This window comes from Trichechus manatus, unplaced genomic scaffold (assembly GCF_000243295.1).
Source record: "Trichechus manatus latirostris isolate Lorelei unplaced genomic scaffold, TriManLat1.0 scaffold00033, whole genome shotgun sequence".
Classification (NCBI taxonomy): Eukaryota; Metazoa; Chordata; class Mammalia; order Sirenia; family Trichechidae; genus Trichechus; species Trichechus manatus.
The window spans coordinates 5,927,593-5,945,208 of record NW_004443969.1 but is presented as its reverse complement, the minus strand read 5'-3'; the positions used below and the strand labels follow the sequence as shown (position 1 = coordinate 5,945,208).

Sequence of the window (17,616 nt, the reverse complement as noted above, 5' to 3'; positions counted from 1 at the left end):
GAAAGGAGGAAGATCCGTCACAACCTCAAGAAAATCAGTAAAATTTCAGATTGTTTGAGGATGCCTGTTTTTAGGAGCCAAGTATTAATTATTCCACCATCCGTCTGTCAGTTTGTCATACTGTGGTGGCTTGCCTGTTGCTATGATGCTGGAAGCGATGATACTTGTATTTCAAATTCCAGTAGACTTGCTCATGGTAGACAGGTTTCAGTGGAACTTCCAGACTAAGACAGACTAGGAAGAAAGGCCTGGTAATCTACTTCCAAAAATTAGCCCATGAAAACCTTATGCATCACAACAGAACATTGTCTGAGGCACTTGCTTTGGATTGGTGAGATGGATTGGCACAATAGCTGCAATAATGGATTATAACATGCTGGTGATTGTGAAGATGACATAGGACAGGGCAGGGTTTCGTTGCTGTTCATCAGCTCGCCTTGAGTTGGAGTTGACTCACTGGCTATCTATCTCTCTATATTGGTTACTGGGAATTCATATACACATAGAATTTTGACCCTTTTGATGATTACCCCTTAATACATATATATATGTACACAGATCTCCACACATCTAACCACACTCCCACCAAGATGTGTTCCTCTGGAAAATCTCAGCAGTGATCACTGGCTTACAACACCAGCTTTGAAAGAGATGCATGAAAAAAGGACATCATCAAATAATTGTCCCTGTCAGGAGAGCAAATTTACACCATGGCTGCATAAAAATGAAAGCAAAATTCTAAAACCAAACAGATACTTTAAAAAATCAGCGGAAGTCAGCAGCTTTCCCTTCTGCTTCTGACATTGCCTTGTGCTACTCCACACCCTAGGAGCTCAGCTATTACTCACCAACACCATGGAGCCGTCAGATCTCCCCAATCTGAATCATCAAGGCTGCTAATGGCTCCTGGCACCAGGCGAGCAGGCCATATTGCTGAGATTCCAGGTAGGCTGGCAGCCCAGCCACACGGGGCAAAGTGGAGTTGACTAGAACTCGCATAGAATTTGCATATATTTGCACAGGATGTCAGAAGTACTTTCATCTCAAACAGGCCTGGAGCAGAGAAGCGGAGAGAAAGCAAAATGGCTCGGTAGAGGGGAGGACTGATCTTGGCAAAGTTCTGCAGCTGCTTCCACAGGTGACATCAATGCTTAGATTTTAGTTGCCTTGCAGCTGGTCACTAATAAAAATTTTTACCTGGTTATTTTTCAGGCTGCTGCCTTTGTTTCAAGGGGACTGATTTTTCTGGACTGTGCACTTCCGGCAAAGGGAGTTCTGATTCTCACGTTTTCCAGCTGGAGGGTAACATGTGTCTTCATATGCCTGGGTAAATAACAAGTAATTACAGGTTCCATGTAGGAAATTTACAATACTGTGTTCCGATATTAACCTGTCCAGCAGAAGAGAATGGCAAACATGCTGAGCCAGGCCTTACCCTTGTTTTCTAAAACGAAGGGGCATAAACCACAACATTCCAGTGAGGGGAGAAAAGAGGCAAGCAAAACAGCATCAGAAATCTGCACACCATCTGCACTTTCATGGAGCACTAATGGGGAATAATTATACTGCTCCTGCGGCCCAATAGCTGCAAGTCTCTGGAAGCAAGACTGGTTTCCCAGGCCTTCCCAGAGGCCGTTGTCTGGCAGAGGTGAAAATTGGAAGTCCGATGCTGAAACGACTCATTAAAAGAACCTTGAAAAAGAGGGTTGTTCTTTGAATCTTAAAGATGGTAATGAGTAACTCAGCAGGCTGCCCAGAGAAGCATTATCTTGTCCCTAAACTAAATTTAGTGGCTAGGGACCAAACAGGAGCAAGGGCTAAAGGTAAGTGAGAAGAGGAGGGGAGCAGAGAGGAAGGGAGAGGAGAGGAAAAGGCATTCTTTAGCCAGATACTAATAAAACTTCTCTAAGACTGCTTCTCAGGAGGACCACTCACCAGCTGCTCCCTGGCAGGAACATTAAAGCTATCAAGAAGTTCCATTTATTGCTGGTAGATAAGTCGGAAAGGAAGGTATGCTCCACGCACCTGAAGTGGAATTTCAACCCAGCCTGGCCTGTCTGCTGCTGCTCAGGTTGGTGCAGAAAGCAGGTCAGAATAAGCAGGACTTAGCACGCTCATCCAAAAGAGCTGGGCCAGGGAAGGCAAGTGAGCCAGTCACGCAAGAGGACCCTCCCGGCCATTCTACCGTGGCAGATGTTCCATCCTGGCTCCAAGCTAAGGTCCAACCTCTACAGGTCCGCAGCCCTAAGTCCAGCTGGTGCCTCATTCCCAGCGGGAGTTGACACAGAAGTCTGGCTAGCTGGCCCAGTGGCATCTGCCACTCCCAACTCTTTCTCAACAAGTATGAGGTTCACCTTCTCTATTTAGATTCTATTCCTTCTTCAAGGCTGAATTTGTCCCATGTCTTCCATGAAGGCTTCCAGAACATGCCAACCACATATGATGATCTCTCCTTCTCGATCCCCTATATATCCCCACCTGAACCATTCATGGTGATACATACTCTTGTATGGCCTTGCTATGTTTTTGTTCTCTTCCTAGTGTCTCTGATTTGCCTCCAACAAGGCTGAAATTTCATGGAACATCCACCAGAGCAGTGTATCACATCTCCCTCCCACAAGCTCAGAATACCTCCTTTACCTATTGTCTTGGATTGAGTCCCCCCAAAATATGTGTCAACTTGGCTAGGCCATGATTCCCAGTATTGTGTGATTGTCCACCATTTTGTCATCTGATATGATTTTCGTAAGTGTTGTAAATCCTGCCTCTATAATATTAATGAGGCAGGGTTAGAGGCAGTTATGTTAATGAAGCAGGACTCAATCTACAAGATTAGGTTTTGTCTTAAATCAGTCTCGTTTGAGATATAAAAGAGAGAAGCAAGCAGAGACAGAGGAACCTCATACCAAGAAACAAGAGCCAGGAGAATAGCACGTCCTTTGGACACAGGGTCCCTGTGCTGAGAAGCTCCTCGACCGGGAAAGATTGGTGACAAGGATCTTCCCCCAGAGCTGACAGAGAAAGAAAGCCTTCCGCTGGAGCTGACACCCTGAATTTGGACTTCTAGCCTTGGAGACTGTGAGAGAATAAATTTCTCTTTGCTAAAGCCATCCACTTGTGGTATTTCTGTTATAGCAGCACTAGATAACTAAGACACCTATAACCTCAGCCTCTTTCCCTTTTCACTTCTTTTCAGTAACCAATTCCACACAGCCTCTTCTAGTTACTATCCTATCTTTCCCATTATTAATGTATAACCTCACTTTGTTCCAAAAAGTATTTCAAGAAACTTTGGAAAATGCAGTCAGGATAGGAAAATAAATGTAAGAAAATTGGGGAAATAGAAAGTAAGGAAAGGAAAAATAAACTGAAGCTAGGGACGTGCTGAATGAACTCACACAAAATGTATGCTCGGAAGTTCTGTCACTGGCAAGAGATAGGATGTAAATTTGACTCAGTTTTCTAGTGACCAAAGCAAAGAGAAAAACATCATCAGAAGGGAACACGCAACAAGGGATAAAAACAGTTCCACTGCTCAGATAAAGGCCAGTCATGTCCAGAACAATGGTCTGAGGGAAAGTCCTCCTGTGGGTCCCATAATGGGAACCCTGTGTGAATGATATAATGAATAACAGGAATTAAAAAACCCAACCCTTTGCCATCAAGTCAATTCTAACTCATAGCGATCCTATAGGACAGAGTAGAACTACCCCATAGCATTTCCAAGGAGCGGCTGGCAGATTCGAATTGCTGACCTTCTGGTTAGCAGTCGAGCTCTTAACCACTGCGCCACCAGGAATTATTGCCAACTTAATGCCAGAATTACTCAGTGATGGGGATACAAACGGGAATGAGACAGGACTATCCTTGCTGTCACAGATCTTAGATTTTCTTAGAGGAGAGAGGGACAATAAACACATTCGTGCCATATGGTTTAATGGAAAGAACTGGCAGAGGGGTACCTGAGACAGGGTGGTCAGGAAAAGGTCTCCCTCTGAAGGATGAGGCAGTATCAGCCAGATAAAGAGTTGGACTATTTGTGTAACATCCCCTGGTCTGGCCGGCGGATATAAACCTGATCCAGTGACAGCAACTCCATGAGGGACCTGTATCTTGCCCCACCTCTTCACAGCCAACTTCTTGGAAGACTTGCTTTCCTGGCTGTCTCCACTCCCTCACCTCTCAGCTGCTCCTCAGGCCCCTCCAAGCTGCCTTCTGCTCCCCTCCCTCCAGAGAAACCACGCTAGCTCTGGGACCAACAAAGCCACATTGCCACTAGAGACACTTTTCAGTCTTTATTCTGTTGGAAGTTATTTGGTGCATTTGTTGCTGTTGATCATTCCCTTCTTGAAATCCCCTTCTCCTTCGGCTTCTGTGATCCCTGTTTTGTTCCTGGTTTTCCTCCTGCCCCTCTAGACACCCTTTCTCCATCAGTTCTGTAGACTCATCTTCTTTAATTTGCTTCTTAAATGTCAGCCTGCAACTAAACGTTACCTGGACCCTCTGCTCTTCTCACTGTACATTCTCTCCCAGGTGGATATGATCCCCAGGTCTGTATCTAGCTACAGCCTATGCAGTTGTTGTTAGCTGCTGTCAAATGGGCCCTGACCCATGGCACCCCACACACAACAGAACAAACGCCACCCCTGTAATTGGTTGCAGATTGAACCATTGTGATCCAGAAGGTTTTCTTCAGCTGATTTTCAGAAGTAGACTGCCAGATCTTTCTTCCTAGCTAGTCTTAGTCTGGATGCTCCGTTGAAACCTGTTCAGCATGACAGCAACATGCAAGCTTCCACTGACAGACGAGTGCTGGCTGCACAGGAGGTATACTGGCCAAGAATCAAACCAGGTCTCCCGCACGGAAGGCGAGAATTGTACCACTGAGCCACCACCGCCTCAGCTACAGCCTGTACTGGTCTTCTAGCACCAGACCTGTGAGGTCAGCTGCCTGCTGGAGAACTCCACGTGGGCCCCTCACACATAGCATGTTAAAAAATCAAACATAATTTTCCCTCTCCCACTCCACCCTATTCCTGTCCTAAATTACCTACACTCATGTGACCACCATCCACCCAACTGCCCAAATCAGAAACCTCAGTCTCATCCTTAACTCCTCCTTCTCTTTCCTCCTCTCCCGTACCCAGTCCTGATGCTTTTGCCTTCTAAATATATCTCGTATTTATCACCTTCTCTCCAAGCCCACTAGTGAAAATTAACAATTAACGTTTGTTGAGCACTTATCATGTGCCAGGTGCTGTTTAAAGTGCTTTACACTTTAAATCTATCATGTAGACCTCACAACTGGACTATGAGGTAAGCATTCTTAGCATCCACATTCCAAAGGGGAGGAAAATGAGGCCAGAGAAGTTGTGTGACTTGTCCCAGGTCACGCAGCAAGGAAATGTGAAGTTAGGATTTGAATACAGGCAGTTTCTGACTCCAGGGCCCACATACCACCGCTGCTTTTTATCACGTCTCACCTCAATTATCCCGTCTTTTCCCCTTCTCTGCATTGCTGCCTCACAGTGTGATTGATCTAAAACTCAAATCTGGTCTGTCTACCTTCTGCCTAGTGTTCTTCCATGGCTTCCTACAGCTTGCAGAATAAATTTCAAGCTCTTGGTCATCTCATGCCACTACCCTCCCTGGTACACACCTGCACACCTATCCTGTGCCAGGAATTGTGCTGTTTTTGACAATACAAAATGTGGTTCCTATTGTCAATAAAATTTGGAATAAGTAGGCAAACAAAATGTACTAGTAAAAGTTACACAGAAGAATTAAGCCCAAGATTATAATAAAAATGAGGTCAGAAGGCAGGCAGTTTGGTTTAGTGGTAAGAGGGTAGACTTTAACGTCAGACAGATGTGAGACCCTAAATATAGAGAGAAGGGACATTTAATATATGCAGAATAATCTGCTAAAAATGATTCTTTTCCATTCCAAGCTGGGCACTCACGATCAGTTCAATTCTGGTTTAGTTTGAAAGATACTTTAATATTCCTGTATTGTTCCAGTTCAATACTTTCAGAAAATGAATAGGCTTGGTTCTGGTTCAAACTGGCTTCCTAGGTGTTCCTGTTTTGAGAAATCCTTGGTTCAGTGTTCAGCTCAGTGGGAAAAAAGAAAGATTAATCTGAGGCTCAGCTTGGTTCAAGGTTTGCAAATCAGAGCAATGCCTTCTAGTTGCCAGTTCACACATGAGCTGGCCTCCCAGTTATGAATTCAGCTCATCGGTCTGTTTACATGGCCCTGGCCTTCCCTGGGTGGTGTAAACAGTTTGAACATAGTCAGCTGCTAACTAAAAGGCTGGATGTTCAAGTCCACACAGAGGCACATCAGAAGAAAGGTCTGGTGATCTACTTCCAAAAAATCAGTCATTGAAAACCCTATGGAGCATAGTGCTACTCTGACACACATGGGGGTCATCACGAATCGGAACTGACTCGATGGCAACTCGTTTTTTGCCCTCCACAGAGCGCTTGCCAGCCCTTTCAGTCCTCATACATTTATCGCAGCCTACCTCAACCCTGGGCCAGATAATCTGGGGACTCCCCAGAGAGGTTCTTGCTGTGCGCAAAGCAATACCTCCAGGCGAGCCTGGCTTAGGGTCTCTGGAGCTGGGGGCCTATGTCAGGGCTGAGGAAGGGCCATGTGGGCCTCTGCGGAGTATGAAGCAAACTCACCAACTCTCTCGTAATTATTGCTGCCTCACTTCTTTCAGACCTCTGCTCAAATGCCACCTTGCCTCTGGGGCCTTCCTTGATCCCTCATACTCCTATTCCTTCTCCTGCCTTATTTATTCTTCTCCATCTCATTAACCAGCAACTGACATCCTGTTTTCTACTTTTTTGTCCTCCGTGGCCCGCACTAGGCTGTGAGCAACCTGAAGTCAAGAACTGTTGTCTACCTCATTCTCTATTATATCCCCACTGTCTAGAATGGTGCCTGGAATATAGCGGAAGCCCAGAAAATATATGGTAAATATTGGATATTGTATTTCTTTACATGAAGAATAGCACATCCTTAGTGAGCTTTTTCCCTCATATATCCCCTTCCTCTTTCTTCCTTTCCGTCTCCTGTCTGTCTCCAAACACCAGGGTGAAGGAAAGACAAGTATATGTGCATTAATGTGCCGTCTCCCTCCCTCCAAGACTCCGTTTCTGTGTGTATGTGTGCGCGCGCACATGTCTGTGTGTCTGTCTCTCTTCCTCCTGCCACCCTCCCCCGTCTCTCTCTCTCTCTCCCCCATCTCTCTCTCTTCCCCCGTCTCTCTCTCTCTCTCTTCCCCCGTCTCTCTCTCTTCCCCCGTCTCTCTCTCTTCCCGTCTCTCTCTCTCTCTAGAAGGTGTTTCTTTGACTTTTCTCAGCTGACTGTTCTCTGTACATCTATTGAGCTGGGCTTTGACAGAACAGAGAGCTTGCTGACTGGGTGGGGCAGAATGCTGAGGGAGCAGAGAAAGACAGGAGCCTATTAGCTCTGTGTCTAGACGCCCACCCAGTGAGGCACACAGTTCACCACAGCCTCTCTCAGCTGCCTCACTAGAGTTGACACCCTGCTCCAAGATCTTTGGCCTGTGTCCAAAGGGAATCTGAGTTTGAGTCCCTTGTGTCCTATGAAGTAGCTTTTCAGTTGCCAGTTACAGATTAAGCTTACATTTATGATAAAACATATAGCACTCATAACATGGCAAAATGTCCTCCACTGCAGTGTGGTTATACAAGAAAAGGATGTAAAGAGAAGTAGAATAAAGATTGTATCTACCCAGTAACATTATAACAATACTCTTATTTAATGTTTGTTGATCTAACAAACCAATCTGCCCCACATTTCCTCCCCTCATCAGCTAACACACTCGAGTGTTTCCTCACCCGGAGAATGCAGGTCCCATTGTGATAGTTAATGTTACGTGTCAACTTGCCTAGGCTGTGATTCTCAGTGGTCTGGCAGACACTATGTAATCACCTTCCATTTTGTGATCTGATGAGAGCAGCTAATCAGTTGAAAGGGGAGTTTTCTGGGGGATGTGGCCTGCCTTCAGTATATAAAAGGATGTTCTGGCAAAGCTCTCTTTTTCAACCCTGCACTCTTCTAGTTGCCTAGCCTCAGGTTCTTGGAATGTAAGCCTGTAAAGTCTCTGGTCTGCCATCTGACCTGCAGATTTTGGATTTGCCAATCCCCGCAACCCTATGAGCCAGCAAAGGCCTCCAGCCTGCCACCTGACCTGCAGATTTTGGGTTTGTCAGCCCCTGCAACCACATGAGCCAGCAGAGGTCTTCAGCCTATCTGTCATCTAACCCACAGATTTAGGCTTTGCCAGCCCCCAAAACTGTATGAGCCATTTCCTCACAATTGTGTGAACCATTTCCTTGAAGTACATTTCTCTATATATATATTTATATACACCTCACTTGTTTTGCTCCTCTAGAGAAGCCAGACTAAAACCCAGAAATGGGCCAAAGTGAAGTCTATGGAGCTCTCTAAAAGGGACATCAGAAAGTCCTCTGAGAAAATTAAGAATACAGCCACACAATCAAGAAGGTCTAGAAGAAGGGAGCAATCAAATACGTTCACTTACCATTTAATGTCTCTGTTGGCCAATATGAAAAGTAAATTAAAAAGCAAAAAAAATACTGCTGTAGAGTCGATTCTGACTCATAGTGACCCTACAGGACAGAGCAGAACTGCCCCATAAGGTTTCCAAGGCTGTAATCTTTACCGACACAGACTGCCACATCTTTCTCTTGTGGAGCAGCTGGTGGATTCAAACTGCTGAACTTTCAGTTAGCAGCTGAATGCTTAACCACCGTGCCACCAGGGCTCCTTTGAAAAGTAATCAGAACCTAAAAATGAACTGATTTTTGAAAGTTATATACATTTTTTACTCCAGTTATTTTTATTATTAGTCTTTCGTATTACAGTTTTGCTAGGATGTGTCTAGGTGTGAGCTTTCTTATTTGTCCTTCTTGAGTTTTCATGAGTTTCCTAAATCTGTTTAATTGAATCAGTCTTGGAAATGTCTCTTCTCCTGTTCTGAAATTCTCGTTTTATATATATACATAGAGAGAGAGAGAGAAGTTCTCAATTTATCCTCCATGATTCTTTAACTTTTTCATTTTTCCATTTCTTTGCCTCTCTGGATAGCATTTTGAATGATTTCTTTAGATCTATTCCAGTTCACTAATTTTCTTTTCAGCTGTGTCTAATTGACTGTTAAATCTGTTAAATATAATAGTTTAATATCAGCTTTTACAATTTTCATTTCTAAAACTTTAATTTGCTTCTTTTTCAAATCTGCTTGATCATGTATTATCGCATGTTCCTTTCTTATTTTCTAGTCCCTTTGTTTATTACCTTTGTTATTGTTGCTATTGTTAGGTACTGTGAAGTTGGTTCTGACTCATAGTTACCTATGTACAACAGAACAAAACACCGCCTTATCCTGCACCATCCTCACAACTGTTGCTATGTTGCAGCCACTGTGTAGTCCATCTTGTTGAGGGTCTTTCTCTTTTCGCTGGCCTTCTACTTTACAAAGCATGATGTCCTTCTCCAGGGACTGGTCCCTCCTGATAGCACGTCCAAAGTACATGAGACAGTCTCACCATCCTCACTTCTAAGGAGCATTCTGGCTGTACTTCTTCCCAGACAGATTTCCTCATTCTTCAGGCAGTCTTAAGCATATTAACTTAACTATATCTTAAACACATTAAATATTATTATTTAATAACTTGTGTCTTATAATGCCAATATCTGAAATCACGTGGACATGATTCAGCTGTCTTTTATTTTTTAGGCTCTTACTCTTTGTGCTTTGTTTCCATATGTTTTGTCTTTTTTTTTTTTTTTTCAAAGTATAAGCTAATTTTCCCCCAAAACATTATCTATGAGAACTCCTTGAGGCCTGGGTTAAAGATGAAATCCTCTAACGAGGATGTGTTTCCTTCTGCCAGGTGCCTGAGGCACAACCAACCTGGACTTTAAATTAAAACTCAGTTTTCCACATGAGGTTTATTGGACCACCCATATACCATGAGTTCAGGCTACAAACTATGTGAGGGCATACAGGTATATGCTCTTGCTTATGAGAGATTTTTTTTTTTTCCCTTCCATTAAGAATAAAGGGTTGAGGCATGGAATTTTCCTTGTCATCTCCTGGGGCCAGTTCTGAGGATGTAGCTACTTGGGGTCCTAACTTAATGTGTATTGGGGTAGTGAGAGTCTCTGATGAGATTTCCCATCTTGGACAGACCCTAGGCTTTTTTATCTGTCTCCCATGGCTGTACAAACCACAGTCAAGTTCACCAGATCTGACAGATGCCCATGAGAGCTCATGGCCCCTTCTTTGCTGACCTTTTTCATTTATTCTGTAGCCTCTGAGGTTCTTTACTATTTGCAACTCATCAATACTTTTTGAAAAATAGTTTTTAATAGTTTAGCCAGCATATATATATACACACACACACATACATATTTTTATTACTTCTTTTAGGCAGGAAAATTATCATCAGAGTTTCTAGTCTGCTAAACAACTGGATATGCAAGACACAGAATTCTCTTTACTGTGCTGCCACAGGGATAGGTTAACCTCCTGCAATTTGCTATAGGTGTGTTCATTGGAACATTGGCCTCTAGAGCTGGCCACATGCCTGCAGCTAGTGCAATACATCAGTGATCACAAGTGAAGGTGAAACTACACTAAAAAGTAGACTTTTAGCTTTGGAGAGTTCCCTAAGAGACCGAAGATGGGCCATTAACCCAAGCCAAGATCCAGGACTTGCATTATTATTCAATTCTTTGGGGTTAAGTATATGGGACTGAGTGGAGACATTCCCGTCAAGATCAGGAAAACTCTGACACTCTGATCCACCAACTAACAAGAGGGCAGCTGAACATGCTATTTGGATTCCAGGGACAGCATATTCCCTGCCACTTCTAAGATGAGAATTTTATAGTAACCTCTATCCAAAGTACCCAGAAAGGTTGTTATTTTCAACTAAGGCCTGCTCCAGGAAGTGGCCTTTCAGACACTGCAGGCATTCTTGAGGCTTGCACCCAATGCCTTGGGTAGCGATGCAGTGCTAGAATTCTCCATGATGAATGTGGACGTAGTTTGGAGCCTCTGGTGATATTCAATGGGGAAAAAACTAAAGAGCAACTGGGGTCCTGGAATAAAACAATGCCAGCAGTAGCTAAGGGCTAAAGATCTTTTCGAGAGACACATACCAGCCTGTTATTGGACTCTGGCGTAACACCAAAAGATTGATACTGGTCATATAACCATGAGACCAGAACTGCCAATCATGGCCTGAGTGATAGGCTTCTCCTTTCACAATGTGGAAGGGCACAGAAGTCCTCCATCATTATATGGAAGTGAAATCAACGTAGAGGGCTGCCTAGACTCCCTGACATTTGTGCAGTGCACCCACCAGTGTGCTGGATGAGGCAAAAAGAGAAGGAACATAGGTGTGGGCCAGAACCTGTGGGATTCCACTGATGTGTACCTTGTGTATGTTGTACCTTGGCTGTATCTTGGCTGTTCCAACTGTCCCACACACATCCTGCCTGAATGCCCAATGCTGATCATCCTGTGCCATAACAATAATAATAAAAGTTAATAACTGACACATCCCGTCTGCTTCTTATGTGTCTACTACTGCTCTAAGCCCATTTAATATTTGTAACAACTCTATGCGGTGTTAATATTTTCCTCATTTTACAGATAAAGAAACTGAATCACAAAGAGAGTAATAAACTTCTTCAAGCTTATACAGCTAGTATGTGGCAGAGTTCATATTCCACCTCGAGCAAGCTGGCTCCCAAGTTTGTACTTTCAGTCCTTACACGACACTGCTGTGCACTCGGTGAGGATATTCCTGCAATACTCAATGTTGTATGTAAGATAATTCTGTAGCCAATCAGTTGCTGTCAAGTCGACTCTGGCTCATGGTGACCCTATAGGTGTTTCAGAGTAGAACGGTGCTCCATAGGGTTTTCGATGGTTGATTTTTCAGAAGTAGATCACCAGGGCTTTCTTCTGAGGCATCTCTGGGTAGACTCGAACCGCCAGCGTTTTGCTTAGTAGCTTAACCATCGGTACCACCCAGTGATTCCTAGGTAACTCTGTAGGTTAGTTTAAATAGTCATTAAGCTCTTAAACTGTAAGTATTTCATTTTATAGGACATGTGAACAAGGTTCAATTCTATTAAAGCAGGATAAAGCACTGGAGGAGAAACTGGCATTGTTATAAACTATTCTGGCTTTGTCTGATTTATAAACTATTACTAATACAGAATCTAGGTTAATAAAATCAGAAGCCTTGGAAGTATATTTTCACTGGCTCCCAAAAGAGGTTAACACTTTGGTATCAAAATACCAGTGTTTTCAAAGATTTGAGGTAGCAATGTAAATCAATACACAGTGTGGCAGTCCCGAAAGATGGCTGCCGCAGTCTCTCCCTTCCACATACGTGCCTGTGGCCTCCCCCATCCAGACATAGAGCCTATCTCCCCTCCCCCTGGATCCAGGCTGGACTTCCACTTGCTTTGTGGCAGAAGTGATGTTGTGCCAGTTCCAGATCTCAGCCTTAAAAAGGGCTGACAACTTCTATTTTTGTGTTCTTGGGAGGTAGCCATCGTCCAAGAAACCCAACTAAACTGAGATCAGCATACTGTGAGGAAGGTCAAGCCAAGCGCGCAGAGAAGACACATGGAGGCGCTCTGGAGCATCAGACATACAAGTGAGACTCTCGGGCCTCCAGCCTTGCCCAAGAGAGATAAATGCAGCTGAGTGGCACCACACAGGGCAGAAAAACGATGAGCCAAGCCTTGCCCAAATTACAGAATCATGAGAAATAATGAGTCATGTTTGCCTTAAGCCTCCAAGTTTTAGGGTAGTCTGTAACGCAGATATCAATAATAAAAATGCATAGTTTAATGTGACAATATATACCATAGCTTGTCAAATCTGTTATAAGGGATATTGTACATGAATAACAGGGGAAAGTCGGTAGCTTAGAAAAAAGGAAGGAGAATAAAAAGTGAGATGCTCTTGGCTTAGATCCAGATAAGTAAAGACTCAGTGAAGCGATATTTAAATAAAAAATGTAGGGCTGAATGAATGCCATGCCCAGATGATCCCACCTCATTCTGGAACTAAGCTCTGCTCCTTCTCTGATGCCACCCACCTGCCCCCAGCAGCTACTATGTACTTGTGCAATCTCAGGCTGGGCCCTGGTCCTTTTGCTACCTTTCACCAAAGAAAATCCAGTGGCTTCAATAAATAAATAAATAAAAGGACCCATGATTCTGCATCTGGCAGTGGGGGTGGGGAGGCATGCCAGAGACATCTTGTTAATGAGGAGTTTAGGGGAACCAAACAGAGACATATTATGTGCCAAAACCTATGATTACTGGGACAAGACAAGTGAATAAAACACCCTTGAGTTCATGAGGCAGAAAAAATCTCATAAAAGAGGAATTGAACCCACATGATGCTGAAAGAAGGAAATAGGTCAAATGCTAAGGTCTGGACCTGATCCCTTAACATCCAGGCTGCAGACAGAGGCAAACAGGCAGAAATAGGGACTGAGCGTTGACCTCCACCTGGGACCCTAGTGGAGGTCGATTCATTGTTTAGGGGAAATCAACAACACCCAGAGAAGGATCTGTGAGTCACTCAGGCAGCCTAGAGAGATATTCAGCTTCCCTCTACTGTAGTCTTGGTGCTGTGTGTCAAACTTTAAATAAGGTAGTCGCCCTTGGCCCAGATTCTGTAATTACAGCTTTAATCTGCGGGGAAGTACTTTGCGACAAGGTCATGAGGAAGGCCTGGGAGGGCTAGCTGGGGCTGGAGTTTTGTTCCTATCCAAGACTGAGCAGAGTTAAAGGAAATGGATTGGAACTGCCTCCAGAGATACCTTGACTTTGATTTTCACTCTTTCTTTCAATTTTGCTCCATTTCAGGGTCCCATGTCAACCATTTTCTATACATCATAACTCAGTGACTCTTTTTTAATAAAATATTTAACTTGATGATGACTGTAAATGGGGGATAATTTTCCATGGGAGATATTTCATCAAAGTGCCATGAAACAAGTAAAAGTTATATGACTCCTCCCATAAATCCATCTCTACTATCACCAGATATTTTTAATTGATGCCCTGCTTCAAAATCTTCAGCCTGTTAAGTGTGAATCTAATAAATGCTTGCGTGTGATTGTCAAAATCCTGTCTGCATTTTTTTCATTCCGATGACACCCGTTCTGTTTGCTCTGCCATTATCTCCTAATATTCTGATTCTCTGAGAAGCAGTGAATTTCAACTTGTCCTCTAACAGGTTAAAAACTGAACTATCCCATGAAGTGAGCCAAACAATGACCCCAGCACTTTCTTCTCCCCATCACCTTGCCTCTTTGTTAGACTGTTAAAGAATTAACAAGAAACTTCATGTACGCTAGCAGTGTATAAGAAAATTCAGGTCGTCCTTAAAGTGAAATGGGTTCCGCTTGTCTTCCTAGAGAGAACTATGGACAGCAACTTTCCAGCACAGGAAGGCTGGGACCATGGGCCTCCTTTTCCGATCTCTCCCCTCCATCTCTAATCTTTAATGGCATAAAATGAGGACATACAGAAGACAAGGGAGATTGGAGAACTAAGAGAGGACGTATCCTCAAATAGAAGGAAATTGGGCTTTGTGGGTGGGTTCAAATTCCTATTCCACCGCCTATTACCTGTATGTCCTCAGGCAACTTGTTCAAAATTTCTGAGCCTTAATTCCATCTACAATACCTATTTGCAAGTTGCTTTGAAAATTAAATACTGTATTGAAACCTCTCTGTTCTCCAAGTATCTCCAACAATTTCTACAATTTCTCCCTTCCTCCCTCTACTCCATATATACTTCCATAATACCTCATAACCCATGTTTGCAAAAAGATTGTGTTATCTATGTTTATTTTCCAACTTGCTAAAGATCAAAATGACTTTGAACAGAGTCAACACAAATTACATAGTCATTTAGTGGACAGGTGACAGGCCAAAGTTAAATGTTCCTTATAACATTTCTGAAGAGCAATTGATGATATATGTATATCAAAAACCTTGAAACATACATACCATTTGACATACAAATTAAATTTTTAAGGGATTTATGCTAAGGGGAATTATTAATAGATATGCATAAAAATTAAGCTATAAGACCATTTTCACAGTTTGCTTAATTAGGATGGCTATATTTATTGTCTAAACCAGGACATCAGTGTGACAAAAAGGTAAATGATATTAATCATTAAACCAGAGACATCAGGTGTAAACTAATAGTGAAAAATGTAAACAATCTAAATGTTCACCAAGGGAGGATTTATAAAATAAAATCAACTATGTAACTTCGAGAAATGGTATTAAAAAATCCAGACATCTGGTAATGTAAAACGGTACAACCACTTTGGAAATCGATTTGGCACTTCCTTAAAAAGCTAGAAATAGAAGTACCATACGATCCAGCAATCTTGCTCCTTGGAATATATCTTAGAGAAATAAGAGCCGTCACATGAATAGATATATGCACACCCATGTTCATTGCAGCACTGTTCACGATAGCAAAAAGATGGAAACAACCTAGGCGTCCATCAATGGACGAATGAACAAATTATGGTATATCCACATAATGGAATACTACGCAAAGATAAAGAACAACAATGAAGCCATGAAACATCTTATAACATGGAGGAATCTGGAGGACGTTATGCTGAGGGCATTTAGTCAGTCACAGGACAAATATTATATAAGACCACTATTATAAGAAGTCAAGAAAAGGTTTAAACACAGAAGAAAACAGTTTTTGATGGATATGAGGGTGGGGAGGGGGAATGAGGGTTATTCACTAACTCGATAGTAGACAAGAATTATCTTAGGTGAAGGGAAGGACAGCACACACTACAGGGGAAGTTGGCACAACTGGACTAAACCAAAGCTAAGAAGTTTCTTAAATACAGTCAAACCCTTTGACGGACAGAATAGCAGGGGCAGGGATTTGGGGACCATGCTTTCAGGGGACATCTAGGTCAGTTGGCATAACAAAGTTTATTAAGAAAATGTTCTGCATCCTACTTTAGTGAGTGGTGTCTGGGATCTTAAAAGCTAGCAAGCAGCCATCTAAGAGGAATCAACTGGTCCCAACCACCTGGAGTAAAGGAGAATGAAAGAATACCAAAGATACAAGGAAAGTTATTACATTTGAAAAGTATTACAAAGGAATACATTTGTAAACCTCTGTTCCCTAAGAAATGCCTAAAGTTAAGGAAATAAGCCCACACTTCTGAGGCTGCTTCCAGCTTAGACGAGTATGAGGCTATAGGAAAAAAAAAAAAAAAAACAGAAAAGGCCAAATAAACAAGAGGCTGAGTGCAGAAGAACTAGATAGTGCCCAGCTACCACCAATGACCTCCCTGACAGGGAACACAACAGAGAATCCCTGATAGAGCAAGAGAAAGGTGGGGTGCAGAACTCAGTAAACTAGTAAAAACACCAGACTTAATGGTCTGACTAAGACTGGAGGAACCACAGAAAGCATGGTCCCTGGACTCTCTGTCAACCCAGAACTAAAACAATTCCTGAGGCCAACTCTTCAGACAAAGATTGGACTGAACTGTGGGACATAAAATGATACTTGTGAAGAGTGTGCTTCTTAGCTCAAGTAGATACATGAGACTAAATGGGCAGCTTCTGTCTGGAGGTGAGATGAGAAGGCAGAGGGTTAACAGCTGGTTGAATAGACATGAGAGATAAGGGGTGGAAAGGAGGAGTGTGCTGTCACAGTATAGGGAGAGCAATTAGGGTCACATAACAGTGTATGTATAAATTTTTGTATGAGAGACTAACTTGAATCGTAAACTTTCACTTAAAGTACAATTTAAAGTAAAACCTGTTGCCGTCGAGTCAATTCCAAGTCATAGTAATCTGATAGCGCAGAGTAGAGCTGCCCCATAGGGTTTCCAAGGAGTGGCATATTAATTGAAAAAAGCAGATTGCAAATGAATATGCACAGTAATACGCATACACACATATACACCCGAAGAAAACTAGGATATATAAGACAGTGTTAACAGTGGTTGTTACTGGGCGGTGGGAATTGGGCAATTTTTATTCATCTATATTTTCTAAAATATGTATTACATTTTCAATTTCAAAGTCATTTACAATTTCCTACAGATTCAACTATTGTTTTTAAAAACTCTTATCTCAGAATGTAACCTGTTCTCTCAAACCTAAGGTGAATTTTCTAAGGATTTGAGCTGAAATATTTATGCAGTGTGTTTAAAAAAAAAAAGCTCAATCTCACTTGTAACCACTTGCCCACAAATATCAGTAATAAAAACACTTTCTGACATAAATGACACAATAAAGACCATAAGATTGTACCCTATTACAATCCCAGATTCTGGCCTTTGAAAAGGTCCCCAACGGTTTCTTTTACCTCCTGGTACAGCAAGCACTGAAGACACTTTGCAATACTCAAATGGGTGATTTTCCTTGTAGACCAATCCGCACCAGGGTGAAACCAGCCTATTTCTTTGTCCTCGTTTTCCACCCTCAACAGAATTCTCTTGACGGC

The 17,616-nt window shown here is 42.7% G+C and overlaps 1 protein-coding gene across 1 annotated transcript in view; it reads right to left on the bottom strand.

Moving 5' to 3' along the window:
- The window catches only part of GPR39 (G protein-coupled receptor 39), a 263,309-nt gene that overhangs the window by 171,881 nt on the left and 73,812 nt on the right, over positions 1-17,616 (bottom strand). The gene's annotated exons all lie outside the window — the stretch shown is intronic.